Source organism: Girardinichthys multiradiatus, chromosome 6, assembly GCF_021462225.1.
Source record: "Girardinichthys multiradiatus isolate DD_20200921_A chromosome 6, DD_fGirMul_XY1, whole genome shotgun sequence".
Classification (NCBI taxonomy): domain Eukaryota; kingdom Metazoa; phylum Chordata; class Actinopteri; order Cyprinodontiformes; family Goodeidae; genus Girardinichthys; species Girardinichthys multiradiatus.
Window position 1 is genome coordinate 13,840,122 of NC_061799.1, and position 17,342 is coordinate 13,857,463.

At 38.9% G+C, this 17,342-nt stretch overlaps 1 protein-coding gene and 1 long non-coding RNA gene across 11 annotated transcripts in view; both read right to left on the reverse strand.

The window, feature by feature from the left end:
- Nucleotides 1-17,342, reverse strand: part of rnf220a (ring finger protein 220a) — a 207,560-nt gene that overhangs the window by 164,181 nt on the left and 26,037 nt on the right. The gene's annotated exons all lie outside the window — the stretch shown is intronic.
- On the reverse strand, nucleotides 986-8,066 carry LOC124870253. Its single transcript, XR_007038728.1, has 3 exons — nucleotides 7,323-8,066; nucleotides 6,475-6,514; nucleotides 986-2,078 (listed from the first exon to the last, which is right to left on the reverse strand). It is a non-coding gene; the product is annotated as an uncharacterized LOC124870253 (long non-coding RNA).

The following is a 17,342-nucleotide window of genomic DNA, read 5'->3' on the forward strand; positions in this document are numbered from 1 at the left end:
CAAACATTATGCTCCCAGTTAAACCCCTATTAGTGTAAAAGCTCACTGATCGCTTTTCAGCTGTTTAAGCTCTTTACCATCTGAACCTTATTGAGAGAGAGAGAGTTTCTCCCTATTGCTGCATTTTTTTTAAGTGACGTAATTGGTTGGTACATTATTAAGCGCACAGGTTAAAAAGCTGGTCTGAGGTATAAGCAAACTTTGCAACAGCTTAGGGCCCCCCTGCTGCCCTGGGGAAACAAAGGGCATTTGCATTTACACAGAGCAGGTGCACAAATGCAACAGTTGTATACATACAAAGAAATAGATTAATAGTTTGGAAGTTCTATTAGCAGTCATGTTTAAAAGTTAATTTAAAGAGATGATTCATTACTTTTAAAGTGAGGTTCTGGAAAGAGTTTATGAGCAGTTAATATCTTACCTACAGAAGATAACACTATTGGTGTTTTTTTTTTTTGTATGAATGCAGATTAGTTCATGCAGGAGGCTGAAGCTAACGGTTCATCTGAGAGGGGCTAAGATCAAAGTAGACCTCTGCCATCTTAAAACAACTTCACTCAGAAACATTATAGTTATTTAGAAGAATGTTTTTAATGAGTCTTTAAACCATTGTGATAATTGCTCTGGGCAGTTTTTTGCACACAATCTGATGAGCCTTTTGACAGGAAGTGGTGGTATATTGTTGTGCATCATCAATAATTTCCCTATGTAACACATGCTGAGAACAGAATAGGTCAAGCAGTTCTAATCAGCAAATATAACAGTAATGCAGTGTCAAAATCAAATTTTTGCTTTTTACACTTTTTACACTGTACTATTTGCAGTACGTCTTTGACAGAAGATGATCATTGGTGGCGCACTGCTTCCTACTTCCACTTCCAGTGTACATAACATTTTAAGTTAATAATCATCCAATGCAAATGTAACAATGTCTAAGGTCAATTAAAAACTATCATCTTAATATTTTTTGCTCCTCTGAGCACTTTTTAACTGAATGAAGCTAGTTCACTGAGCTTTTATGAACAAAATAATAAACTTTACCTCCTCCCAAGCCTGTAATAATTGTGGCAGACTGAGCTGGAAGTGGGCTCCCAAATCAAATTCTGCTTAGGACCTCATTCAACACTGATCCAGTTCTGCAGGTTGATTAAGAATACAGTTCTACTTAAACTTAAAGTTCTACAGTAAATGCTTATAATAATTAGGTAGTCAAAATTACACGAGGAAGTGTTGCTCCATAAACTGGTGATTATTGGCTAAAATAAGCCCTCGATGTCTGATATAGTTATAGTTTATTTTGACAATATTGAAAAAGGTTTAAAAAAACAACAAAGTCACTGCTGGGCTTCTACTGACTGAAATAATTTAAATGGGCTCCCACGTACTCATATACCTTTGGCCCGCCCTGCAGTCAGATTAAAAATGCAACTCAGAGGTATACTTTAAATTAAATCTATCTTCAGCTTGGCTTAATCACTAGTAGGCAAGATGCTACACAAAGTGGAGAGTATGGGTTAAGACAACCATTCATCTTCTCATATTTCCTTAAAACTATCAAAGTGGTGTTTGTCTTTCATGTTTTTTCTCATAAATAGATTTAATTATGTAAATGAACATTGTTTTGTTTCCTGCAGAACAGTTTGTTGCAGGGCCCTCAGGCTCCACGTAGATCCTGCATGGAGCCTATCATGACTATGATCAGCCTGTTGAAGGGATCCTCCAGGACGACGCAAGCGGCGGTCAGGGAAATGATGGTGGTTAAGATGAACAACGTGCATGTTTAGACCATGGAGAGTGCTGGAGGGGTGTATACGTGATTTGTGTGTTTTTTGCCTGCAGATGCACTGGACAGCAGGAGCCCGTCTGTGAGTCACAGCATAATGATAGAAGGGGAAGGTGTTATTGAGGGTGAAGATGGCTGTGCACGATGTGTATGTTTGTGTGAGCTGCATGCATTGAGGGATAGCTCTCCATGCGTGTATGTGTAATTTTGTTGTCTCCACAGCCCACTTAGACAGCAGCTCTTCAGCTCTTGTGAATCAGCCATACAAATATCACAGAAAACCTGAACTGGACCCCTGTGGTAATGACAATGCATTTGTTAACACACACACACACACACACACACACAAACACATGAACAGAAAATCCCCACATACACTTCCTTTTCATATGCCTCATTAGTGCTAATATCGGTTCGCAGAGAGATTGGGTGGATTTATGGTCGGCCATGTGTACAGACAGCTAATCAGCAGCAGACCACAAAGGGCCCCTCTGTGGCTACAAGATAAAGATAACCATCAGACCATATACACACATGCGCACACCTGTGGCTGGAAGATAAGCACTGGCCTTTCATGAAAGAAACAACAAGTTCTGATTTACTACTTTGGATAACTGCAGCAGAATGCCTACTGATTATGCTTCAGTCATACTGTGTGTGTGAGAGTGAGAGAGCGAGGGGGGAAGATGGGCAGGCACTTGATTTGTGTACAGGCTCTGATGAAAGCAATTTGTCGCAGAGTGGCCAAACGTTTGTCAGCCGGTATCATGTGCCACATAGGGGTGCATCTATGCTGTATTGTTCCTGTGTTGTGTAAAGGTTTCGTCGCTGATTTACGGCTCTGTCCCATGGTGAAACATCCAGCGAGGGCCTTCCTGTGGCAACTGACAATGGACTGTGGATAAACGACCCACCTTCAGCCCATCGTCCTGCCTCTCTTTTACCACCGTCTCACTGTTTCGGTCTTCTTTTAAAGCTCTGCCTCCTAATTATTGCTTGTTCAGTCAAGTGATATACCGTCTGCTATCTTTCTTGCAGGGGATGCGGTAAAGGAGACATTTATTTTAGTGAACTTCAGCCCTTTTCTTTCTTAACCACGTCACCTGGATGGTGTCATATTTCTTATCATGCTTTTTTCCATCTCTTTCTGCCTTTTGTTCCTCTTTTAACATTACTTGATTTTTTTCATGCAGCTTGTCTGTTGCAACATCATTTTAGGGTGTACTCAGACCACTGTTAACAATTAACCTATTTGAATTCACTCAGCCTTGCAGAAGTATGTAGGCGCCTTGAACTTTTTCACATTTTATCTTGTTACAACCACAAATGTTACTGTATTTTATGTTAAGATTTTATGTGATACATCATCATAACTGTGAAGATCTGGAAAGTATGGAGTGCATTTGTATTGTAAGTCTTTGAGGGCATGTTTCTGCCAGTTTTACACATCTAGACACTGAAATTGGTGCCTATTCTTTGATTAGGTCCGGGCCTTGACTTGGCCTCTCTAATGCATGCTTATGCTGTGATTTTAACCACTCCACTGTAACTTTGTCCGGACAAGCTGACACCCTTACCTTGCCCTGCGAGAAGATAATCTTAGATGGGTCCACCACCCGTGGAATACTGTAACTGGTGGAAATTTAATTATTATTTACCATTTAAAAACATGACTGATACTGCATTCTATTTACTTTAAAGGTCTCAGTTTATCACATTATGAAGTAATTAAATTGGGGAATCAAATTAAAATTTTAATCAATTTTATGGTACAATCATACATCATTTTTTTAAATTACTGAATATAAAAATCATTAAATAATTCACACTGCTGCTCTGTCTCACTAAATAAACCATACGAACTGATTGGTTAACCTGCAGACCAATCACTTTTTCTACTGTAGTAGCGGAGACGATGTGATGGGAAAGATGACCATTGAGTAAAATATTTATGAATTAATTACTGACAATTTAAATAAAATATGAGCATTTCTACATTTATTTATTTCTTCAAGATAAAGATAGATATACATAGTTGATGCATGCATCTCCAGTTATATTAAAAGTTTCATATTTACAAATATTTGATCATTTTTATTTTTTCTATTGTAACATGAATTCCAGACATCCTGGGTGGTCCAAATAGTTTTAGGCTACTGCTTGTTTTTACATGTTTAGATTTCAGCTCAAAATGCCATGGGCCGAACCTTCCTTCAGCAGTTTAGGTTCTAGAGCAGTATCGACTTTTCGTTTATGACTGCTCACCTCCTGCCCAGATCCGGTGAGCAGTGGCAGTGGTCAGGACGCGCCTGACAGGAACTTCAATCTAGAGCAAGTTACTAAACAGTGCAGCCATTAATGTTTACCAGCCTCAAAATTCTCTATTGGACACAAAGATGAGAGGTCCGGCTGTAGTCTGTAGGTGACAGTGGAACTGAGGTTAGCCTGCACTTGCAGGTGTGTTCCTCAGTTGACAGACATGGTTCTGTTTCTTTTATATCAGGTGCCTGATCCAGAGTGGAGGGACAGATTTAGGCTACACATCTTCCTCTCTCTGCCTGTAGCAAACTAAGCACCTTATACTTTAATGGAGTGGCTTATTGACCTCAAAGTTAGGAGTAGTGTCAGCTGCCAAACCATTTTTGTGTTTGAAATGGGAATGAGGATTGGGGGTCCCCACTACTGCAAGGACAATTAGGAAGAAATCTTTTTTTTTTTTTTAAAAAGGTCTCTGTATATTGAAAAAAATATTCTTGAACAAAATTTGATGGTTAGATGGCCAGGTTATGGGTCCCTAACTCTACAATGCCTCGCATTAGCAGCTGTGGCTATGGCAGTATGTGTATGGTCTCTGTACTACTGAAAGGTGAACCTCCACCTGGTTTAATCTCTTTTGCTGCCTCTGACAGGTTTTCTTTCTGGATTGACCTGCTTTTAGCTCCATCCATCTTCTCATTAGCTTTGACCCTGTCCCTTCTAAAGATGGCAAACCTTACAGCATGATGCTGCCAACACTATGTTTCTCAGTGGGGATGGGGACAATGTTGAGCCCGCTGGCTGGAAAGTTTAAGTTTGGTCACATTTGAACAGAGCATCTTCTTCCACATGTTAGCTGTGTCCTCTACGTGGCTTATGGTGAACTGCATACATTACTTCTTATGGCTTTCTTTCAATACAGCCTTTTTTCTTGCCACTTTGACACAATGGTTAGGTTTGTGGTTTCTAATAGTTGTTTGTCAATAGACTCTCTCTAGTTCTACTCCCATCAGAGTTGTGGATCTCTATAGGTCCTCCAAAGTTACGGTGGACCTCCTGATTATCTTGTTAATATTCTCTTTCCCCAGCACTACGACTTTAGGTAAATAATAATATCATGGTTGCAATTGTGCCATACTGTCATGGACTGACGACCTGTCCAGAATGTACCCCGCCTCCTGCCCCCATAGACTGCTGGAGATAGGCACCAGCTTCCCACTATGGAAGAAGCAGTAGAAAATGACTGACTGACTGACAATTGTGCCATAATCTGGTGACTGAACAGTGCTCCATGAGATGATCAAAGCTCGGAATCCTGTTTATAAGGTCCCCGACCTGTTTGCTATGATCCTTGTTTTTTTTTTAACCAGTGATTTTACCTTAGTGGTATTATTTTCTAGTTCATGTCAGCACTTTATAAGAGTATTATTCATCATAATGACTTAAATATTTTGCAGAGCGACTTTAATCCTTGCCTTTTGTTCTGTCAGTCTTGCCATGTAACTTTCCGCCTTGTTCACTGATCGTTTTTCTCTCACTTCCTTCTCTTCTGCCTCTCTCTCCAGGCTGAGGCCATAGATCTCTCTAACAGGCACTATCTACAGCCTTAAGCCCTAATGAGGCATCATAAGGCGAACAGTTTGCAGTTGCACCGTGCTCTTCTTTTATTTGCCAATCCATATCTCTTCCTCTCTTCCCCCCTCCCTACTGCCCTCTCCTCGTCTCTCAATTGCTCTATCAGTCTGCCCTGCTCACCATATCTCTCCCTCTCTGTCTCTACCCTGCACTTCTTACTTCCATCTCCTCTTCGGTTTTCACCCTCTCTCTCTCATGCTTCCCGCCATTGTGTTTTATCTCCCTTCTCATTCACCCATTGAGCTCTCCTCTGTCATGGTGGCTTGAATCATATCTGGCCGTCTACATATGCTAAAGCCTGTGTAATTACAGCAGCTCTTAAATAAAGACACGCTCCTAAAGCTGTCGGCTGGAATCACAGCCAAACAAGGCAGGAGGGGCCTCCCAGCAGCAACAAAGCTGTCATAGATCGCTATAGATTTATCACCAGCATGAATAAGAGGAGAGGAAGGGAGGGAGGGATGAGGAGGAAAAAATATTTTGCACATGCTGTTGCAGATACAGAGGAGTGTAAGATTTAAATTTCTGTGACCTTTCATCAGGGGAAAATGTTGGAAAAAAGATGTCAGATGATAAGGAAATAAATGAATAGAAAGAGGAAACATTTATACAACATTTTTTTAACAAATAGAAATATTAACAACAAACTGTGAGCCAGCTGGTTTATGTGCAGAGTTGGTCTCTGCATGAATAGCTCATTCTTCTGCATTAATTACCCATTTTTATGTTTTCATATATAAACAAAATTTCATAAACTACAGACTGTGTTTTAAAGCATCGGAAATAGGTGTAGAACATACCTGTCTCGAAATATGTTTCTGTTGTAATGCTTGTTGCAACCTAAAGGGATCCCAATGTTAAAAAAGAATATTAAAAATGCTATTTGTTTAAAGAAACTGTTCAGTTCATAATTATCCAGTATAAGTCTAATTAATCTAAGTTTGTTATATTTTGATGTAGTCAATTATTGTTTTCTTTTGTTAGGGAGTGTAATAGCCCTTTAATTTAGCGACAAATAAGAATCTACAAGGCAGATACAAACTTTAGTGTGTGATCTATTTTTTTTATTTTTTTAAATTTATTTTAGTTATGGGGTGCGAATGGTGTAGCTTTTTTAGTCATTGATTTCACCCTGGGCGTTGAGTCACATTATCTGGGTCAAAAACTGTCATTAATGAACCGTACTGACCTTCTGAATTACAGGTCAGTACATTACTGCTTGCTATGGGTGCACACAACACATGTACATAACTAGTAAATAGATAGACATATCATGTGATGTGAACTGAACCAGAGTCCATAAGGCCATTAATTCATTTAGGTCAATTATCCATGATGAGCAAGATTCTACCCTCCAACGTTTTTAGAGCAAATCTCCCCTCACACTGTCAGGCAACATGACCCACTGTACTGTTTGCCTTGGCTTCCAGAACAGGACACACAAGAAAAAAGAAAAGACCACTGTTGAAGTAAATCCTTATATTTTAGTATTTTAAAAACATGTGTTGTCATACACGGACACACCAAGCGACCTTCATGATAAAATACTGTGTGGTTCATCAGTCCTAAAACCTCTACTGCAATTCTTAATAACATGTTTTGGGAGGGTTTCCATTCCCTTAAAATAAAGACATCTATTGAGGCCTACCAGAAAATAGCATTTAGGGATGAATTTCAAGTACTTGGCTTCAGAATATCATTTGTCCTTCAGTCCTTGAACCTAGACTGAAAGCATCTAAAGGAAAGATCAACATAATGGAGTTCAGATTTGCGTGTTTGGCTTAGTTGAATGGTTTTCTCCTCAATTTTTCCACACTAGGTTTCCTAGGTGTTTTTTTGTTCTTTTTAACAAACCTGTCCATATTATTATACGTCTTTGTTTTCTCTCATCCTTCCTACTACCTTTTCACTTTTCTTCCTTCTTGACTGGTGTGATTCATCATTGCTGCGGTGGTTCAGATTGATCAGCCTCTGAAGGCAGAGATGCTTGTGCTGCTGATGTTGCAGTAACTCCCGTTGAATAGCGATCAGTGTGTGTGTGCCTCTGTGGGTGTAAGTGTGAGACCGACATGGGGGAAAAGTGAAGGGGACATTTTTTAAAATGTATTAATCGTCGTGGTAACAGCGGATGAAAGTGGCTGCGACAGGCCCATCTTTTGAGAGAGATAAACCATATGTGACACATATCCAAACATTCCGGCACACACACTAGGCTGCATTCTAATATCCCAGGGGTTCAGCCTTAGTGCACTACACTGTGGCATCAGCAACCATCCACACACCTGCAGACAAGCACATTCTACCTAAGGGGAAACACAAGGCAATTTACCACTAATCACTAGATTCCCAAACTTTGCATTTGTCTGGATTTTCTATGATTAATAGCTTTCCACAGTAAACTTTATCTCTTGGAAAACTGCATTTGAGTCTCTGTCTGTGTGTTTAGAGGTAAGTGCAGCACAGCATAAGCCATCTTAAACCAGTCTTTATTAGTTTGAGGAGAGAAAGTTAGATTAGATGCAAGATGGTGCCTTCTGTATTTCCACATCTCTTCCAGCTCTTTCCTTTTTCTTCTGTTTGATCTTTGTGTTTGGAGCTCTATTCAGCAGATGTAGGATGCAAAGAGGTAGCATAAAATAAAAGAAGGAAGGACACATGTGATAGCTTTTTCTCTACTGTGCCCATCATCCAGTTACTTTCTACATTGAAAAAAGCTCAATGCACCAATCGAGCTTTTCTGGACCAACATCATTTTCTGAGTTTCTTTAAGGTCTGACCTGCTACTTCCTATATGCTTAAATTAGAAATAAAGGTTCAGGAGGTTTTTTGATATAGTATATTCTTAATCTAACTTTTCCCCATTTACGTATCAAATAATATACTCTTAACCTTTAACCAATTTCTAATCATTTCAAGAACAAATTACATGCTTTTAGTTTGTGCCTTATTGACCAACCTGGGATTCCAGATTTCTTAACAAATAGCATTATTTAGCTCCTTAAAGTGATTTACAAACCAGGTACCCACTTTTAGCTAACTGCAATGTGCAGCCAAATGTTTCTCACTGCACTTACTATGTAGCAACATACTCCACATTGACTGAACTTGCAAATAAGCATTAGAAAACTCATTCAGTGTGCAACTGAAAGCACTGTTTTCCATTTTTGTGTTTTTATCAGTCTTGCCGCCTTTGATAGATTAGCACCCTGGGTGGTTTGCCATCTTGTCCAAATCAAAACTGTTACTATTTACTGAACCAATGTATTGAACTGATGTCATTCATTATGTATATACATGTAGATCAAATTGGAAGTTCTCAGTCTTTAATGTTTGACCTGCTAATCACCAGTTTAGAGATGACCATGTGAAAATTGTCCAAGTCTGGATTTGTTTGGTGCATCTTTATTACAATAAACTAAGCTCAGAAATTCCAATCATTTTTAAAAAGCAGTCTGTGACAAAATAGATGTTGCAGTCAAGAGGAAACTTTCAAAAAATTGATCTCAGATCAAATTTGGATGACTTTTTACAAAGCAAACACATCAGAAATCAGTTGAATTATTTTACATTTTGGTGTCGACCTGATCGTGTGTGGTCAAACTTTGTGCAAGACTGGAGGAGGGGGAGATGAGAGCAAAGAAGGTGGAGGACGAAGGGATGAAGGCAACAGAGGAGAGGAAGCTGAGAAACTGGCTAGTGCTGGAGGAGAGGTGACAAGGCTTTGGGGACAGACAGAGGCATGAATAATTTATCAACACTTCTGATGGACAGATTAGGGGGAAAAATGAACAGAGATGAAGCAAGAGAAAGAGAGAGTTGGAGGTGGGGGGGGGTGAGAGGAAGAGAGATTGAAAGCAGAGGAAGGGGAGGAATAAAATGACAAACAGAAGAAAGAAAGAGAAGAAGAAAGCAAGTGAAGGGTGGAGGGGCCACACACTGGAGCTCTTTGATCCTAACAAACCCCTCTCACCCTGACACCACCATGCCATCTGTGGCCCGCCCTGTGTGAGTGTAAGTGTGTTTGTTTGTGTGTGAGAGAGCGCAATAGAGGACACAGTGACAAAGGAACAAGGAGACAAAAACAGCAATGGATAAGACATGCTTATTGTGGTCCTACGTTGGACATACAATTTTGTCAGAAATTCTAAGACATGCTCTTTATGGTGAAACAGTATGGTTCTCAAACTGTGGTAGTGGTGGTGAAATGCCATTGGTGATTCTTGGACTGCCTGTGGTGTTGGTGCAAATTTTTTAATTTTGAAAGGTAAATACAAGCAAATTATCGGTAATGAAGTGAACAACTATAAGCCCGATACAGGAGTTGGTTGCCAGTTATGCTCAGTTCCATTTATCTATCATTTATGCAGAACAACAATACACAATATTGGGTTTACAAGAACAGGACAAGCACAGTTCAGCAAAATTTCTGGAAATAGTAACTCCCCATTAACTTAGGTTTTCACCAACAGAGCAAATGTTTTACGAAACTCAAACTATGTTTTAAATAATGTAAATAAGTATAGAATGTTCTAGTCTGGGTTAGGTTAATTTCTGAGCAATTAATGGTAAATGTTTGTTTTCCTTTCACAAATATCATACATGACCCACTAAACTGTGTGTTCTAATATTAAATTATGAACAGGACTGGTATACAGATCTCAATTGTTCCTGACTCCTGGTGTTATGTCTATCTTGGTATTAAACACAGAACACCTGTTTTTCATAGTTATATTTAACATCATCATCGCCACAAATCTGTTGCTCCTCTTCGCCTGCTTCGACTTTCACATGTTCTTTTTGCCCTCTCTCATTCTCTCTTCCTCACCCAGCATCCAGGTGCACCTGCCTTTCATTACAGTAGCCAGCACTTTTCAGATTATACCGCTCACAGAGTATGCATTGTGTGTGTGTGTGTGTGTGTGTGCATTCTTCAGCAGCAGGGTCAGCATGTTGCCTGTCGACATTACACCACCGCAACCCTACTGCGTCGAAGACTTTGTCTCGCAGCACACTAAGCTCGGACACACGCTAAATGTCCTCACCAGCTGCCCTCAGTGACCAGCCATTATCAAAGAATTTACACGGTGCTGCCGTGTCGGGTCGTGAGACACATGACCTGATGTCGAGCTCAAATACACACTCATACAAACTTTATGTTTTTATGATACCCTCTGACAAAGTCAGTGATGCTTTCTCAGATTTGAGCTTTTTATTCCTGTTGTCTGAAACTCAAAGGTTAGCATGTTTACAGTGGAACCAATCTAAAGCTTTTTATTTACACTTCCCAGAATAACTGTGTATGTGTATCTATATTGTAAAAACGTCAGAGACAAATAACAGTGTTTTATGCAGTTGCCCCCACCCTTGAACACTGTCTAAGCATCTTTAGGTTCATTCTGTTGGGTCTGCAATTAAATGGATAGTCCTAGAGGCTGAAGCTAATGACCAAAGCAGAAGTCTGCTGTCTTAAAACAATTCCAATGTCCAAAACGTTATAGTTGTTAATGTGAGCGCTATTTTATGAAGATTTAAACATGTTTTAACTGGGTGGTAATTTACAGGAAATCCAATGATAACTTACACAGGAAATAGAGGTAGGAAACGCCGCACCACTAATAATCTTCCAATGTGAAACACACAGAATAACTCACTGATATAAAGGTGTGTTAATGCATACACAAATGCAAAAAAAAAAAAAAATAAAACACATTCTGAAAAGATTTACGTGAAAAAATATGACATATTTGAGACTGGAGTTGTTTTAAGGTGTTAGAATTCGGTTTTAGTTTTGACCCCTCTCTGACTATCCATTAGCTCAGCCTCTGGGATCAGCTCATCTGTATTTATACTAAATTAATATGCAGACAGAGTTATCTGGTGCAGGTCGATTGTTATTAATAAATCCTTTTACCCTTTTAATAGAACCTTTTCAAACTTCGCTTTGAAAAGTTTTCATTTACCAATCCAGAATAACTGTGTAACGTAAGTGCTACATTACAAAAGAGTCAGAGAAATAAGCTTTGTTCAGTTTTGTGACTTCTTTGGATACATTCCTTTGGGTGTGCAGTTACAAACTTTACTGTTTGAGTCTCTCAATTGCAAACAAATGTTTGCAATATATATATGTTTTTATTTTGTCTCATGCTAAAATCAAAGAAAATTTGTTCAACCTACCCTATAATGCACACAAAAGTATCATCCCCTACCAGTAACTGTTTTTTACCCTGAAGTCACAGTTTGGATACATATAGAAAGATGCAGTGGTGAACACTCTCTTCAGTAAGATTTGAGAGCTTTATTGTCATCTCCTCATTTGGCTTTAACTCATGACCCAGCCTGGGCACGACAATGCTCCGACAATTATGCGAAAGTACACATATGGCCCCGAACAGTCTGCAGAGTCTGCATAGCGCCGATCGGTGCCGTCCCACAGGTCATTAGGCTCCTTCATGGGGAAACAAGGCAGATCTAACAAGTGCACGGCGAGGTTTAATATGCTGTTAGTGTGAAGATAAGAGGAGAACTCGTCTCTGTGGCATGCTCCGTTTGTTACTTTCTCGCCCACAGATGCTTTCTTATTTTTTCATCTTAAGGGAAAAGAGTGTGTAACACACAGGAAATAGAGCGAGGCAGATGAAAACCCCAAAGATGAGCAAACTAGATCAGAAAGTGCTTTAAAATCTCTGGATTTAAAAAAACCAGAGTTGGAGTCAAGAATTAACGAAGTAAAAAACATTTAATTTGTTAGAAGCAGGTAGAAATAATGCCTTTTTGCTTATGACGAAGGAAGTTATAAGAAAAGAGACTGTGTTAAGCACTCACACAAACACACACACACCAACACACACCCTCCCCTGTTGGGTGTAGAGGAGAATCAATATGTCTTTGAATGAGGGTCAGAAGGGTTGTCTGCCCAGGGAGAGCTGACAGATTTGCTCTCTTTTGCTCTGCTAAGCCCCTGCCTACTTCTAACACCCCCTGACACACACATATACACACACATCCACACACACCAATACAGATGGAGCTTCACTCAGACATGTAGAAGAAACACGCATACACAGCTCAAAGAAGGAGGAAACACATACATCAATGTGATGCATTTCCAAAAGGACAGAATTCCAAAAATTTTTGCCACAGGGATGTCATATTAGACGTTCCACATCGAAATCTGGATTTCTGTGCTATATGTGCATATGTGTGTGTGTGTGTGTCTGGTGTGTGTGTGTATGTGTGTGTGTGTGTGTCTGCAGGCCAGTTCTTAACAGCAAAATGTAATCTCAAGCACTTTGGCACTTTGGGCAAGTGTTGAATAGTCAGAATTTAAGCCAGACTGTGTTTATGTTGCAATGACAGGAATCTTACCAGTCCTTTTACCACAAAATTTGAAGAACATAAGATAGATGTGGGGTCCAAAGTCACAAAAAGTAATCTGATTAGTACTACAGTATAGAACTAGGATCTATATGAAATAAAATGAACTTTTGTGTGATTCTTTGTACTAACTAAAACACCTTAAGGCCTTAATGTAATATCCGTCACTTCCTTTCTCACACGTCTCTTTGGACCAAAACGGTTGACACCTCTTAAATATTAATATTAAGCTCATGTTTTATTACTAAGAAGGATATATTTCTCTTTACATTGAACCATGCTGCAAAGTCTTGCATAACTTTCTCAACATTTCAAAAGATTGAAGCTGAATTGAAAAATTCATTTGAAAATCATTTTAAATGTTTGTCTTCGCTGTATAACAATTTCTGTCTTATTTGACCTTGTTTTAGACACAAATCTTAGCAGGATTATTTAGCATTACAGTATACACTTCAGTTAGTGGTGTCTCTCAGGGATCTGTCTTAGGACCAGTTTTATTCATCCTATTTATTAATGATATTTATATCTCCACAAACAAATATAAAACTTTACGCTGGTGATGCAGTAATGCTCAGCATCTACAACCAAAGTGGCTAACACTCAGCTGCAATTTGATGTTATTATTGCACACTCAAATTTATGAGACTTAAAATTTTTAACTCAGAGAAAACAATACTCATGTTCTCAAATTGAAAATCTTCACATGATCTGCTGTCAACTAAACATTAAAAATCTTTCTTTCTACTTAAGGATACCCTATCTTTCACATCTTACATTCAAATTTTGAAGAAAAAGCTACATTTTAAAGTCCTGTTCGATGTTTGTAGTTGTAGATGCTTAGCTATTATTGAATTTGTTAGAAAACACTAATCATGTACATGTATATCTGTGGTTTATTGTAATATGTGCAACTCTAGTAAAATTATCAAGAAATCCTTTTCTTAATAATTTAAACTTAACTACACTTTATTAAATGAAACAAATACTAAAATATTAATATCATTCCTGCTATGCAATCAGATGTGGGTAATTACAAAATCTTAGCAAAGCACCCAATACGAACTGGAAAAGTATTTAAAATTAAAAGAATCCTGTTGGGTAATAAAATAATTATACCCATATATATATATACACTGTACATATACTGTATATTTAATCTTTATTGTGTCTCTTTTCCCTGTTCCCAAGTAATGCATGTTTTACATATCTGTTCAACCACTGCCAATCTATCCACAGCCAAACCTGACAGAAGGAGTCGAGCCAAAGAATGAACGTGTGCTGCTCTTTGATAAGTACCGGGTGTGTCTGTGTGGGTACGTGCACCTCCGTCCTGTGTCGTTAACACACCGGAGCAGCAATTAGTAATCACTCATGGAGCTAATGACATCAATCAATGAGCTTTTAAAACCAGCCATTTGATAATTACAACCATCAATGGTCACCCATGAATTCATTATAGCACAATCTGCAATAGCGCAATACTCTCTTTCTGCATCCTTATTCCTTCAATATGTCAGGGTCTGTCTCTTAGATTTAGCTTTCCTTAAGATTGTTTTGGTAAGTAGTTTATTTACTTGAGATTTTCTTTTCAGCCAAGTAAGTTTAATCAATTCTTTGACAACCCATTGACATAGTATGACATTCTTTAATAGCAAAAGGAAATGGGCTTTCAGCATTTTTGACAGAAATACAGTGATTATATTGGAATTACAGAAACAGTGTTCCCACTGGATTTGGGTTTTACACTTGTGTAAAAATGCACAAAGCAAGTCGAACAGAAAACAATTTAGAAGAAATCGCTGCGATAGAAACTAGGGTTATTGTAAATCACTGTGCCCCTTTTTAATCTTTGAGAGAACAGGATTTAAACTGAAACAAATGATAAAGAGAATTATTTTCTTTCTCCCTTTATTTTACGACTGATTTTCATGGTTTTGGTATAAAGTCTCTCTGAACTGTATTTAGAAATCAACTTCAAACAAAAAGTTGAATTGAATTGTAGCCAAGAAATTAGAATTTTAAATGAAAAATCCATCAGAAAAGCGATCAATGTAAGCATTTTCTGTTCAAGTAATTCTGGAAAACGATACATATCCCATAATTCCTAGTTTATTTCTTGGATTGCTTGGTATTAAATAAAAACAAAGATGACTGGTGCCTAAGAAAGTAATTGGTTGCTCTGGACTTTATTTAGTTTTCAGAGAAAAAAGGGAGTTTAACACAAATGCATGTCATATATTTTCAGAATTTAATAGTAATATGCATCCTTTTCACAATAGTACCTTCATTTGTATTGGTCTATTGTATAAAAATCCTAATAAAACTATGCAGCTTGCTGTTGTAACATGAAAAAAATGTAACTTCAATTGTGAATACTTTTCCAAAGCACTGTAAAAAATGTATCCAGAATCAAGAAAACAGAAACAGAAAAACAGAAGCAGAAAGTGTCTGAAGCTATTTCAGCCAGATTGTTTTAGTAACCTTGACCCTAAATAAATAAAAATGAGGTGTCCTGTAGGTCCTGCTGACAACTCCATGATTGGAATATGAGCTAACTTACAGATCATATGGTAGCACCAATGTGTGTTTGTGCAGCTTGTACTGTGTGCAGGCTTGCGTATGCTCATTGCTGTGTGTGCATGTGGCACGGATGCACAATAACCAGGCAGGCGCGAATCAATAGGTGCCTGCTGACAGATGGATTAGCACGGTAAACAGATGATACACACACCGCTAAATTATTCATCTGCTGAACAGTGGGCTGGGTTTCCACACACACCAAGCGACGAGGGAGAGACGGGTGTGAGTAAGTGTGGATGAGTATTTGGAAAAGAAGAAAAAATCTTTGTCTCTTTACCTAAAAGATTTCCTGCTTGCATGGGACTCGCGACACCTGGAGTTATAACAGAATACACGTCCGCTCCACTTAGCAACTCAAAGGCGAAAGGCAGCACCACAACCCGTGCACACACAGACCCACTCTAATGCCTTCTAGATATGCGCCAGCACCACGGGGTCAAACTGAAGTGTCCTGGGAGGTGTTTGAGATAGCAGAAACACATTTGCGCAAACATCAACACACTCATCCTTGGTGTCTCTGCGTATTTTCTGAAGTGCAGTCAAATCCGTGACTATCAACTGTTTATGCCTTTCAGAAAGTACAATGCACGTGCAGGACTGTGGTTAAACCTGATCATGAGGAAGATATGCAACATTATGTCTAACGCTGAATGAAAATCAGGGAATGTTTTCATTGTTTAGGTCCATGCTATCTAAAATTAGCTCATATAATTTCAAAAGTGTGCATTGTAAGAGAATGGTGTTAGGAAACCAGGGCCCAGTGCTTCATAAACCTTTAAGTCCCTGTAGAAAGCCATTTCTACATCCACTATTGAGTAGTATAGAGTTGATGCAAATCATATGAGGATGCACACTCACATGCACACTCTGGTATGCATATAAAACACCCATTATTGATTTGTTTCACCTTTCCAAGGGACTTAGGATATTTTTTTTCAGGGGATGAAAACCTTCATTCCTTTGGGTGAGCTGCAGCTTTTTGAATCAGGAATGTGATCACAGCAAATAAACAGCCTAAGAACAAAAACTTGTTTGTTAAAAACTCTTAGTCAAATAAAACAGCTACTTAAATCTGTCTTTTCTTTATTTGATCAATTTTTTACACAAAAAAGCTAAAAGTGTTTCAGCTGCTTGGATGAAAAGTAAGGTTTGGGTCCCTGTGCCAAGTAATGTATCAGTCCAGCTTTGTAAAGTAACATTGTGTTAGGAATCTCTAACCCGCAACACATCCTCTTGACATCAACACACAAACCGTTGGTTCGCATCACGGCCGCCATCAGTGGGATCCAATCAGATTTGATGAATAATTCAATATTAAAGAGGCTGTAACCAAGACTGAAAGTGGGGGGGGGACAGGCCTGCTGTTTGTGTGTGTGAAAGTGAGAGAAGTGGAAGGGGCGGCTGTCACACTAGACTGCATCCACAAACTGGCTGCAGATTAGATTACTGAGGAGAGGAAAGAAGTGGGGAGGAGGGGGTTGGCTAGGAGGGAGAAGAAGGAGATGAGGACAGAATAGATGGATAGTGGGAGGGGTGAGAGAAAGAAAAAGAAAGAATTTAGGGAAAGCAGAGAATGAGGAGAAGAGGAATTTCTTAACATATCTGGATCAAGGTGGTGTCTGTTTCCCAGAGCTTTCCTGAGAGTTAAGCACACCTAAACTTCTACTCCTGTATGATTTACCGTACTTGAGTAGTCACATCCCCTGAACATGTT